Source organism: Dasypus novemcinctus, chromosome 1, assembly GCF_030445035.2.
Source record: "Dasypus novemcinctus isolate mDasNov1 chromosome 1, mDasNov1.1.hap2, whole genome shotgun sequence".
NCBI lineage: Eukaryota > Metazoa > Chordata > Mammalia > Cingulata > Dasypodidae > Dasypus > Dasypus novemcinctus.
In genome coordinates, this window is record NC_080673.1 from 118,346,023 (window position 1) to 118,358,556 (window position 12,534).

At 38.6% G+C, this 12,534-nt stretch overlaps 1 protein-coding gene across 2 annotated transcripts in view; it reads right to left on the reverse strand.

The window, feature by feature from the left end:
- ARHGAP24 (Rho GTPase activating protein 24) overlaps positions 1–12,534 on the reverse strand; it is a 527,050-nt gene that overhangs the window by 498,810 nt on the left and 15,706 nt on the right. Inside the window, exon 1 of one of the 2 annotated variants that reach the window (XM_058296028.2) lies at positions 6,244–6,628. The exons of the other annotated variant lie outside the window; for it this stretch is intronic. The gene's annotated coding sequence lies outside the window, so the exon portion shown is untranslated. Of the gene's footprint in view, positions 1–6,243; positions 6,629–12,534 lie in introns of those variants that run through there. 2 annotated transcript variants of the gene reach the window in all.

The window sequence follows — 12,534 nt, forward strand, 5'->3', positions numbered from 1 at the left end:
TCAATGGACCACACTCTTTCTGTTATATATATGTCACTATTGAATAAAGTATGGCCATGTTGATCACCATAGTTTCATTCAGTTACCAAACTGTGGTGAACGGAGCCTCTTTGCTCACACAAGAACTTTGATAGTGGTTACCCATCCCAAGAGGACCAACTTATCATCAGCACAAGAATACTATCACAGAAAAGACCTGTAAGAAAAGTCTAAGCCCTGTTTACAGAGGTTATGCTTAGGTCAGTGTCTGTACCATATGTCAAACCAATGAAACACCTAGATTGTGATTCTAAAATTGATAATTAAAGAGAAAGGCACTGGCATAGTAAATATAGTGTGGTATTTGGATTTGAATAGACCTGGTCTTTATTTCCTACTCAATCTACCTACCTATTATCTTGGACAAATTTCTTAACCTCTTTGAGCCTAAATAGTCCCATGGAATTCTAATAGGAATCATAATATCTGAAGAGTTCTTCACAGAATTAGAATAAATATATGAAAGTCACCTCGCAGAGTGCTCGTTCATTATTAGGTACTTAATTTATCAGATTTATTAACTTTTTTGACAGTCTGTGAATCACAAAGAAAGAGAAAAAATTCAGGACAAAAGATTGGAAATTTGAAAAATTACTTCATTCTCTGAAGGTCAATTTAATAGTCAGAAAACAACCTAATTATAGCTCCATAAACTTCAATCTCTTGATAGCTTTCATTTCTAAGAAAAGGAAGGTTTTCTCTTGTTTCTCAAAGACTGCCTGGGAAACGGACTTTGGCCCAGTGGTTAGGGCGTCCGTCTACCATATGGGAGGTCCGCAGTTCAAACCCCGGGCCTCCTTGACCCGTGTGGAACTGGCCATGTGCAGTGCTGATGCGCGCAAGGAGTGCAGTGCCACGCAAGGGTGTCCCCCGCGTGGGGGAGCCCCACGCGCAAGGAGTGCGCCTGTGAGGAAACCCGCCCAGCGTGAAATGAAAGAGCAGCCTGCCCAGAAATGGCGCCGCCCACACTTCCCGTGCCGCTGACCGACAACAGAAGCGGACAAAGAAACAAGACGCAGCAAATAGACACCAAGAACAGACAACCAGGGGAGGGGGGGAAATTAAATAAATAAATAAATCTTTAAAAAAAAAAAAAAAAAAGACTGCCTGAAGGAAGTCTTTTATACCATGAGATATACATACTGAAAAGAACTCACATGTGTGGTCTTAAGTATCTACTTTCAAAGTTAATGAGACCTGATTTTCCTCCTAAGGATTCCAAGAAATGTAACATCTGGGGATAAGGTCATCAAGGAGTAGAAAAACAGTTCCAAGAATATTTCAAGGACTCACAAAAATTATGTGGAAAAATTATTGGTCCTAAAAGGCTACATTAAAGTTGCAAAATTAACATTTATAAATATTAAAATACGTGTCTAAGAAAAGTTTAAAAAAATGAAGGTACCTCAACCTGTTTTCATAATGGATTTGAGTTAGCTTACTTAAAAAGTATGGGCATGATGGATACATTTAGAGAAAGGATGGAAGAATGCAAACAATGTCATAAGAAAACCTAAGATAACGTACAACTGATCATCAAATAGTTCTGAGCTTCTTGCTTGACAAGTCAGAATTAGAAACTGATGATATCTTAGCCTGTCTTCTTCTAACCAAAGAGTATTAGTAAGGAGAGACTTGCTTTCTAAAAATCCCTAACATTAAAGGCAAAAATGAATTTATCGTGGAGATCCTTATATAGGGAATATCGAAATATATGACAAAAAAACGTGCCAAGATGTTTTCCATGTGGCCTGTCTCTTTTAAATTGATCTCATGGAAAATAAAGAGTATCATATTAAAGTAGAGTTTAATGAAGACTTTTCAAGAAAAAGGTGCGTAATGTGATTTGAGTAAATGAATGGTTAAACAATTACTGTTAAATATCAATGTTTGCTCCTCCAGGTTTCTCAGAGGCACTGAGCAAGGAACAACTTGCGTTTGAGGTTCCTGGCTAGCCCGTAAAGCACAGGAATTCTATATTCTTGATTGAAAAAAAGACTCACGTGCTAAACAAGTTAGCAAGAGACAAAGGTAACATCACTATGAAAATTAAATTAGCCCATTTTTATTTTGGCCCAGATGAAGTGCAACTCCCTTCTACTGTTAGGTGGCAACAATAACTGTAGACAGAGACAAAGATTTTCAGGAAAACACCAGATTTTTTTTATGTGCTCAAGTGAGATGAATAGAAAATCAATGTAATAAAGAATCAGTAAAATGAAAGGTCTCTGTCTGAAGTTCCTCCTCTTCATCCACCTCCACAGTCTCTTTTAATTAAATCTAATTTTCCTCAAGCACTGGTACTCAAGATAAATTTTTAAAGCCAAAATTATCATTTTTATTTTGTTTGGTTAATTAAGACTATTGCCCATTCTACAGACACAGCATCTCCAAGTCTAACTCCATTACTAGGTCTTACAGTCAAATTCAGGATTTTCTACAGGGATTTGATAAATAACAGATTTTACAGGATAATATAAAAACTATCTAGAAAATGCATTTCTATTTTAACTGTTTCTGTTATCTTTAAACTCAAGTGTATTTCATGATTTTCAAAAGAAAAAATATTCTACAGTAGTTTTTTGTTTTGCTTCGCTTTGATTTGGATTGGAAAAGCACAGTATTTCATCTATTGTAGGGATTAAATAGGCATAAGTGAGCTGGTCTGGAAAGTGAATCATGATTTGCAACATTGTTACATTTAGAAATTGAACTTTGAGTCCAAATAGACATCTTTCAAATGGACTTTTGGAATACATCCATGTTACATAAATTGGGATCTACTGGTATTTTATTCAATCACAAATTTGCTGCCCTATGTTTTTAGGAAACATTAACATATATTTATTATGTATCAGACGCTGTGCTGGGCACCGGGATATGTGGTTACCCTTTCACCAACACAGCCATTGCAGAACTCACAGTAGTGGATAGTAGAGTAGGGCATGTAAATAGTATTCAAATAATTATCCTAAGTATATTCAAAGTGCTATGGAAAGAGACAGGATGAAATGTTTTATTCTTCCTATAAGGAATTTAATAACTCTTCCCAAAGGAAGTTCCATTCGAGGAGACATACCAAGAACCAAGAGGTACTTTCCAGACAGAAGTCATTCCTGGAGAATGAAAATCCATAAGAAGGGGGTCAGAGTGTGAACGGTGAGGGGTCCTTGTAATGGAAGTGGAAGCTGAAAAGGTAGCGCTTTGAAACACTTTATTGGAGTTAAAAGTTTAGAGCTTACGTTGTTGTTCATTCAAATCCACCAAGGATGTTAGAAAAAGGGACTGACACAATCAGATCTGCCTTTTGTGAAGATTAATTGTAGCAATGCCACAGTAGAGTGTAGATGCTGCTTAAAAGCACACATGTATGCAATGACTCTGAAAACTGAATATCCTTTAACTTCATCACAATATTCCTTCCATTTCCAAACGTGCTTTTACTTAGCTGCTGAAACCATCATACCCTTGTAAAGTTTGACTTCACAAAGCAAAGACAGATGGATCACCATTGCGAGACTCAAACTGAGGCTCTGACACTCTGACTTCATTGCTATGTTGACTATTACAATTTTATTTTTAAATACCCTTCTCCATCTGGGAGTAAATCTTAATACTTCAGCCATGGCTTTAAAAGAAAACAGGCATCTTTTTACTTTAAATCTTTTCTGTCATTTCCTCAATAAAATGTGGTCAGCATGGAATGGATGCCTCAGGTTCTTGTTATCATCAACCTCCTCGACACCCACATGTGACCAATAGAGTGGCTGTCCCTTCTTCGTGAGCTGCAGGCTGAAGCTCTCCGCATTTTCCCATCCTGTTTTACCAAAGCACCCACCTTTACCAGAAATTGAACCACTACAAAAAGAAGTAGTCACTACTACACAAGCACAATTCATGGGAAATCCACCGGCTAGAAAATGACACAGGAAAAGAACTACAGGTGACCGAGACGGCGCTACTGCACTGTGAATACTAAGAACAGGAACTAAACACGGGGCCTGGACTTTGCCAGCAACCCTGCCCACTTTCAGCACTGAGAAACCAACCCAGACAGCAATAGTCAGAAAGGAAACACACTGCAATGGGCCAGTAGGTCAAAGAGAAACTACTAAGGGCACTGTTGATAAATACCAAGTAGGCTTTGGCTAAGAGAGCAAAGCCATCAAATGTAACACTCATTACCACCTGCTGCACATTCCTCATCCCTCCCCACCACCCCCCATTTCCCTCAACCCCCACCCTTCATCCTGTAGAGTCCAAGATCACACACTAAATAAAACCATGACCAACGAGGGCTCCCAGAGCTTTACTCATTACTATCCCAGAGCAGAACTCCAAAGGATTTCACTGCGGAGTTCAGCCAAGAACACTTTTCCACTTAAATCTATGATCTTATCTGGAAGGGTTCATTGCCATTTGTTCTGCAGCAAATTTTTATTTTCCTTGAGAACTTAATTCTTTCCCACTTACTATCAGGTTTGTATTTTCAATGGTGGTTTAGGTTCATAGGATACACAGCTCGAAAGAACATTGCAGAGATTTCCTCCACCCATCCCCCACCATCTCACATCCAAACCCCTGAGATTTTGTAATAAAACCAAGTAATATAGTTGAGAGCCATGGGCAGACTGAGTTTCAGCAAGCAGCCTTTCATGTGTAGAAAAAATTACAGATTCCCCTTCCCATTATCACCCTAGCTGTGTACTTCTTCCACATACCTCAAACTAACTCCAGATCTGAAAAACTCAGTTTCTCTGCCATTTAAGGGTCTTCCATCAAGAACCTTTTTCCTCTGAGTGTTATTTATCTTAAAACGTTGTCAATATCTCAGTCCTCCAAGATGTCTAAGGTAAAATCTTTGACAACTCAGTAATGGTTCTATAGAAAGAACAGATTTTCTGACATAGTACCTGATGGTCAGACAGGGAAGATAAAAGTGGGAATTTTATTATTGGGCTATCAAAGAAGTTGAAGTATCACCAGAGAAGAGGACCTATTAAGAAATTTTCAAAGGGGAGCGAGATCTTAACAAGTCTGATGTGGTTTTATGCTTGTTTTCTGGCTTTTTTCAAATATATTAATTCTGTGTGTTATATGTTTTACAATGCCCAGTTCAATACCAAAATCCATTCTTGACCTTAATGGTTAGTTTTGAGCTCTAATTAGAATCAGAGGACAGATTGTATTTTATCTGTCTGTCCATCTTCTCAGTAATTGAGTAAAAGCTCCTGATTCTACTGTAAATATTCCTGGATTTAAATTAACTTGTTTTAGCAGACACAGCAACACATATTGTTTTACTTATGGATAGGCAAACTCTTTACAACTTTTATAGTTCAAATACCCAGCATGATTTCTTTATTTCCTCTTTAGAAAGAGATGAAGTGACACTGTCTTGGTAGATTAAAAACATCAACAACAAGAAGAACCTAAAATAAAATACGATGGGAACAGAAATTGCTTGAAAATGATCTTTTAATTCAAATGAATTAAAATAGAACGACACAAGGGAGGCTGGGTTCCCTATTGCCTGCTGATATTGAAACCTGAACATCTCTAAGGATTCCAGAGTAACATTATCTCTCCTTCTGTTTGAAGACTTACGAAAGGTATGCAGTCTAATATATATATTTAATGAGAACCTATTACATGTTTATCCTCTAGAGAGGAGGGGATACTTCAAGAAGTTATTTATTTATGTATGTTTTTATTTATTTGCATCTGAACAAAACCCTTTGGGTAACTCAAAATTCACCAGAGTCCCCAAGGTTTTGCGTTCGCAATACAAGTGTTCATTATTAAAATTCACCTCTGTGTGTCTCTTATCTACGAAACTCTTACAAGACGCTAGTGGAAACAAACGGGAGAGGGGGCGGGGAGGCAGGATGGATAGGAAAAGAGGGAATGGCACAAAGAGCTCTTATTAATTTCATCCTAATGTTTAAGCTCAGAAACACACACTTCCTCTATTTTTATTCTTTTTATAAAGGGGACATTGTTTCTCATTTTGAGATCACGCGCGCGCGTACCCACATGCACAGGGACACACTGCACCAGAACGCAATCCTGCGCTCGTCCCTCGCCTCCCGCAACCGCTCGCTGTCGCAGGCAGCGGCGCCCGCAGACGCGGCGCGCTGCGGGGGCCCGGTCCGACCCTCCCGCGGGGACCCGGGCGCACACCCCCGCGGCGGCGTCACCTACCCTGCTCGGAGCGCACGGACCGACGCTGGACGGCGGTGGCTCCGAAGGAAAAGGCTCCAGGACAGGAGGAAATAAAAAGAAAAGAAAAAAAGAAGGCTCCTTTACTTCCCGCAGCAAGCGGTAGTCTAGCGCCCCATTCACTTGGTTGCTTCGCAGCTGTAGTTTCGGAGGAAATACAAGAAGGATGAAAGACCGCGGTGGAAAGTTGTGGGTGTCCTCGCCCAGACTCGGGCGCCCACGCGCCTCTGCACGCCCCACCGCAGCCCTGACGGCTCCGCTCGCCTCCGAGTCCCTCACGGCCCCGCTTTTTCCCGTCTTAGCAGGGCTGAGTTACCACATGCACTTGAGAAATTCTAGCAGTTGCGCAAGGAGTCCCAGAAGTTAGAAAGAGTGATTGTGTGTGAATGTGTAAATATACAGTACAAGAGGCTGGAACAACTGAGTGGGGCCAGCCCTCAGACGCAGCCCGGGGTTTCAGATTTCATTTGGCAACTGGCAGCTTCAGAAGACTTGAGCCGCTCTACGGGGAGGCCTGGAGGGTCCCCGCCTTCGCCCAGCGCCTGCCTTTACCGGGCTCCTTGCGTTAACTGGGACAACCAGACTGAGGCGACCCTTCCTCGGCCCTCCGCAGCTCCCATGGCTCATTTCATATGTATAATAGATACGGGCTGATCACAGATTTGAGGTTTTGGGTGCCAGAAGAATGAAGAATACATGTCTCCCGCCTTCAAGGAGCTCCGCTTTACATTGGCCGAATCACACACACCTGTTTTACTTCTCCCAGCTCTCTGTCTTTGTAAAATGTCTTTATCCAATCAGAATTGCCTGGGTCATTAAACCCTTATTCCTAGAAAAGCATATTTAGATGGATGGCTTCTAGTTAAATCCTCAGAAAAAGTCAAAGCATAATTACTTTCTTGGCATGGTTTAAAAGAGCTCTCAGAATTACACAGTGTGAAAGACCCCAGAATAGTAAAAATTTTGCTGATGTCACCCTCTCCCATCACCACTACCATGAAAAAGAAGTCTTTCAAAGCTAGATCTTACAGTATTGGTTACCTGGGATATCTATATCTATATCTATATCTATATCTATATCTATATCTATATCTATATCTATATCTATATCTATATAAAGATCTTTGTTTTTGATTATTTGGACATTATGACCAGCTTTCTTTAAGTCACAAAATAAATTGTCCTCAACAGGGATCCCCAGCAGAGATATGTAAGGAGAAAATGTAGTCTGATTAGAAAACCAATTAAAAGACTGACTGGGCACTGATGTGCTTTTCCTCGATTTAACCTCTTTCTCTATATCCTGGTGCCCCTCTTCCTGGTGATCTTCCCTCTCCCAGAGCTCTACCAGAAAACTGATTTTTGGGCTGGAGTATTTTCAGCACGCTAATGAATCAAATGAAATTCTGCAGGGGAAAACAATCTATTTGGGCATTTCCTTTTCTAAAATGTGTATAGAATTCTGGCAGCAATAGGGATTATTTTCTAATTGGTGAATAAATGACCTTCATTGCCCTCTATGGCTTTCCGTGCTTCCATTGGCACCCTGGCATGTGAATGCTGATAGGCAGTGTTAGATGAAAGCTGGAAAACAATGAAATTAATCAAAACGAAATCTGCATACAGTTGATAGACTGAAATGCCTCAGGAAGACAAGGGACAACAGGTATGATTCAAGATTGTGACATTTTAAAAAGACAAGGAAGCTGTCATGTTGGTAACCTATTTCAGGATCTAGCAAATAGTATCACATGCAAGTCTATGCAAAATTGGACTCAGACTCAGAGAGATTACTGAGTAGTCTCTAGTCCAAACAGATTAAGACACACCTCTAAGGACCACCCTTGCATCCAGCGCCTTTTCCCTTCACTTCTCCCAGCTTCTGCCTTCACCACTTCCACTTGAATTCACTTTTTTGGTGCGTGTAATATACAGATGGACGGGAAAGTTGTCACTGAGGATTGAAGTAGTGGGGAAGCGAGGGTATATTTATCAAGCCTCCATTTCCCCTCTGATTTCCCTCCAGAGCAAGAAGGGCCGTTAATTCCTTTCTAAGAAAAGGTAATAACCTGAACTAGGACGTGCTTGGTTGTTCACTAGACTCAGACCATGTTATTCCTCTTTTTCTTGTGAATGAATTGACAACTGGAGAGATCCCTCATGCAAATTTTAGCAACTCTAGGGGAACGAAGAAGCTCTTAAACAAAAGACTTTAAGTCTAATTCTAAGCATAGAAGGATGCTGATGTGCCTGATCAGACTTCGGGGAAAGTGGTGCCTGTTGTTCAGTCCCCAGGGTCTTTGGTGTGAATTTGCCCAGGGGACCACTCTAAGCAGAATTTCACCAGTCAATCTCAAATCCTAATTAAAGGCATGCTTCAGATGAATTCTACAAAACACAAAATGATTCCAGGGTGAGCGCTAACTTTCCAGGATCCCCAGGTCATAGACGCCCTCCGAAGAAGGCTCGAGTGAAGTCCAGTATGAAAAGCAGAAAGGTTCCTGGACCCTAAGGATTTACTTTGGGGTGTGTAACACCTCCAGAATCAGAGCATTCCAGGGTCCTAGACATGAAATAAGAGGAGGAAAAGGAGGAAAGGGAAAAGAAAGGGTTAGAGGAAGGAGAGAGAACATAATGGCCTCACCACTCTTGCGCAAGATGTTTGAATGTCAGTATTGCCAAAGTCAAGGACAGGAAAAGTAGCCCAGACAAAGTTCTTGGGACACCGCTTCAGTCAGGCCATTCTTTGACTGGAACATAATTAAGGGAACCTCAGCAAAAGTTTTTACAATCTTTTCATCTAATAGTCCAAGTATATGAGTCACATGTTACTAGTAAACAAGTATGGATTAAAATGTGTTTTAACTTACTTTACTAATTTAAAAATTGCAAAGTTTTCCAACAAATTTATTGATGGATTCTTTGAAGACTTTAGTCGAAGAGTAATGTAATGTCATATTACTCAACTGTCCATTAATATCAGACACTGGAACACTTTAATTATGTTTTCATTTAGGAAAAAATAAATTCCTAAGAGGCAAAAAACACAGTAACAAAAATGAATAGTCAAGAATTGCCAAAATCCTAACATTTCCTACAGGCTCTCACAAACAATGCAGAATTTGTGTGAGTACTAGAATATGCCAAGATCCGATTTCAGGAGTAAGATAAAAGGCTATACTCTAAGCATGTCTGTTTCTAAACTGCAATTTTTGTTTTTGTTTTTGTTCTTATTTCCTGATGAAGTTCTTTTGTGGGGTAAGTCTAGCTTTATCTTAACTAAATAAAAGTGGGAAGCAATGGAGGAAATTTCATGCCCACCCTCCTGACACTTCAGAGCAAATTATTCAGGGAAAGGAAGTGCTCACTACTGATAAAATGATGAGACAAAACCAATCCAGTGAAACCCCTTCAACAAGAGAGAAAGAGAAAAAGAGAGAAAGATTAATATGGCTGTGGATTCCTTCCTGCCTCTACAATTCTGTCACAGGTTTGCTATCAGCCAAGGACTTTAAAAATGAAGCATACTATGTGCCTCATTTAGGAACTGAGTGTAGCATGGTATTAACCTCTTGAATTGACTTATTTTTGGAGGCAGCCCAAGTTGCAGGCCATTGTTCCCTCAGATCCTCAAAGGAGAAGGTGCAAAAAATTCCATAATTAAATTTATTTTCAAAATAGCATGTGTTGGTTTTTGTCTAATTACCTTATTAATACATGCTTAATTCATGAAACTTGGAAGCTACAGAAAAGCATAAAGAAAGAAATTTTTAAATTGCTCATAATCTCTTCCTTCAGGAATAAGTATTGTTAACATTTTGTATATGTCTAATTGTTTTTCATCTCTGAGCACATGCCGAGAATGTTTAACGGTTTGGATCCCATTACTAACCAAAGCAAGATCCTTTTAGTCTGGGTGCCCAATTCAAATCTCAGTTTCCAATTACAATGGTTTTCTTTGATGCTGTTTAAACCTAGACTCAAGAGTTTCCCTAGATTATGGTAAAGAACCAAACTCTACCTTCCAAGTTATACAGATTTCCCCAAGCCAGTTCCCATAAAAAAGGTCCTGCTGTATACCTTCAGCGGCCATTTCTAAATCTCTCATTAACTATTCTAGAGTTTTCTTGTGCTAGCTGACTCCCAGTTTCTCCAGACAGCTTCTCTTTTCCCTTTCAGCACATTTCAGCTCGTTCCATCTCCTTTCTGTAATCACCAGTGAGTACATGACTATACACATGTACACACATACATCACATGCACACCCATAAAATGAAATATTTCTCCAGACATTCAGCTTCCCACTTCTGGATTAAAAACTGATGTAAAACTGAACATATTTTTAAAACCTAATTCTATTTGAGGACCTAAACAACAGCAAAACAGGCTTGTTTTCAATATGCATACCTTTTGAACATTTCAAGCTCACCCTCACGTGGGACTCTTATTAAGTTTAAAGTTAAGAAAATTAAATATGCCAAGGAAACAACATTATTCTGCTCCCTGGAATTATTTACTTACAATATTCCTTAGTTAAATGTATGACTTTAAACATATTTTTCTATTGCCTTCTAAGAAAGCAGATAGTAAATTGTAAGTTCTTAACATTAATAACTCATGTGTCTAATTGCGGTGTCATGTATGATCCAAGCTTAATCCTCTGTTTATGTGATCCTCATTTCATTCTCTTCTCATCATATTCCAAATTCTTTTTAAATAATGAATGTAATTTTCCCCATTTCCATTTTGTTCCCTTTTGCATTATCTACTTTACCTGGTTTCAGATAATATTGAAACTTAAAGAGAAGGAAGAACCTTTACCTCATTATGAATTCTGATACCAATGATGGAAAGTTTGGGCTGCTTCTTAGTTAACTAGAGAGATGAGACAGAGGACAGTGCTTTCATTCACCTAAAGCCAATTAGATTATCATGGAGGAAAAAAAAGTTCTATATTTACATAGTGCAAACATAACCATGAACTTAGTAAGCTATCTTGCAAAAACTAAAAAAGTAAAAATGTATCAATTTAACCCATTCTAATACATGAATAATTATTACAATGACAATAAAATAATAGAAATATGTCTGTAGTTTTTTAAGGGCTGTTTCATATGTGCTGCTTCTTCATCAGCAATCCTATGAAAAATCTATCATTGTTTGTATTTTACATGAGAAACATTGTATGACTTGCTCATAATCAGTTAAGCTAATAAAGGATGGAGAGGTGACTTGAGCTTGGCTATTGGAGTCCAAATTCTGAATTCTTTTCACTACCATGTCAGCAGAAGCACCTCTGTGTATAAGAACAGCATAATTTCACTTATCTTGGTCAAAAGCTTGAAAATAATTGTTATCATTACAATCTTTGATGAGGAGTGAGATTTTCATCCTTTCATTTTCATGCCAATTTTAGGTTCCATTTTAGGTATTAGTTTTAATATCCTATCCTATTTTTTAAATCCTTTATTTAAGTTTCCAACAAACAGCAAAATTACCTGCTCTTCCTCTTTCTCTCCATGTTCACCATCTGTTGGAGATACTAATGAGTAGTGAATTGGTTAAAAAGCAGATGGAAATATCAGGAAGAACAGCAAGTAATTTAGGTAACTCTCAAACTTGAAAATTAGTCCCTGGAAAATGAAAATTGATTTTAAGATCTTGAAGTGAAATTGAAGAAAAATTGAAGCTACATGCTTGTTTGTTAAGACAGTGAAGATAAGTATAGGCCAATTGGTAAAAAATAAAGTTGGGATAACTACTGATTTAATATTTGAAAAATTATCTCATATAAATACCTTGGGAAATAAAGAAATAATAATATTATTTTTGAAAGCTTTTCAAAATAAACTAGGAAGACATTCCAAGATGAGGATCCCAAGGGGGTAGTTCAAGAAATGGGCTATTGTAAAGACAAGGATACTACTTCTATTAAACAGTTATTATCCTCTCCCTTACTTTTCTCAAATTTATACTCAAATTTTAAAAAGGGCAGGAAGCAAGATTTGTGAAAACTTACATTGCAGGAGTAAAGTGATTAGTCTGGGAAATAGGATGAGAATAATGTGGGGTTAAAACTGAGGTGTACAAATATAAGTTTTCTAAGCAATCTATCCTAGAGTACCTCTGTAGAAAACTTTCCACTATGTGTGCATTATTCAAGAATGGAGGGACCCATAAAAGAGGCTTCTAGATAGCTAAAGTAGGAACTAGTCCTACAAGATAGAAACTGTACTTCGGCCTGAGACCAGCTGGATTTTCAAGGACGAAAGA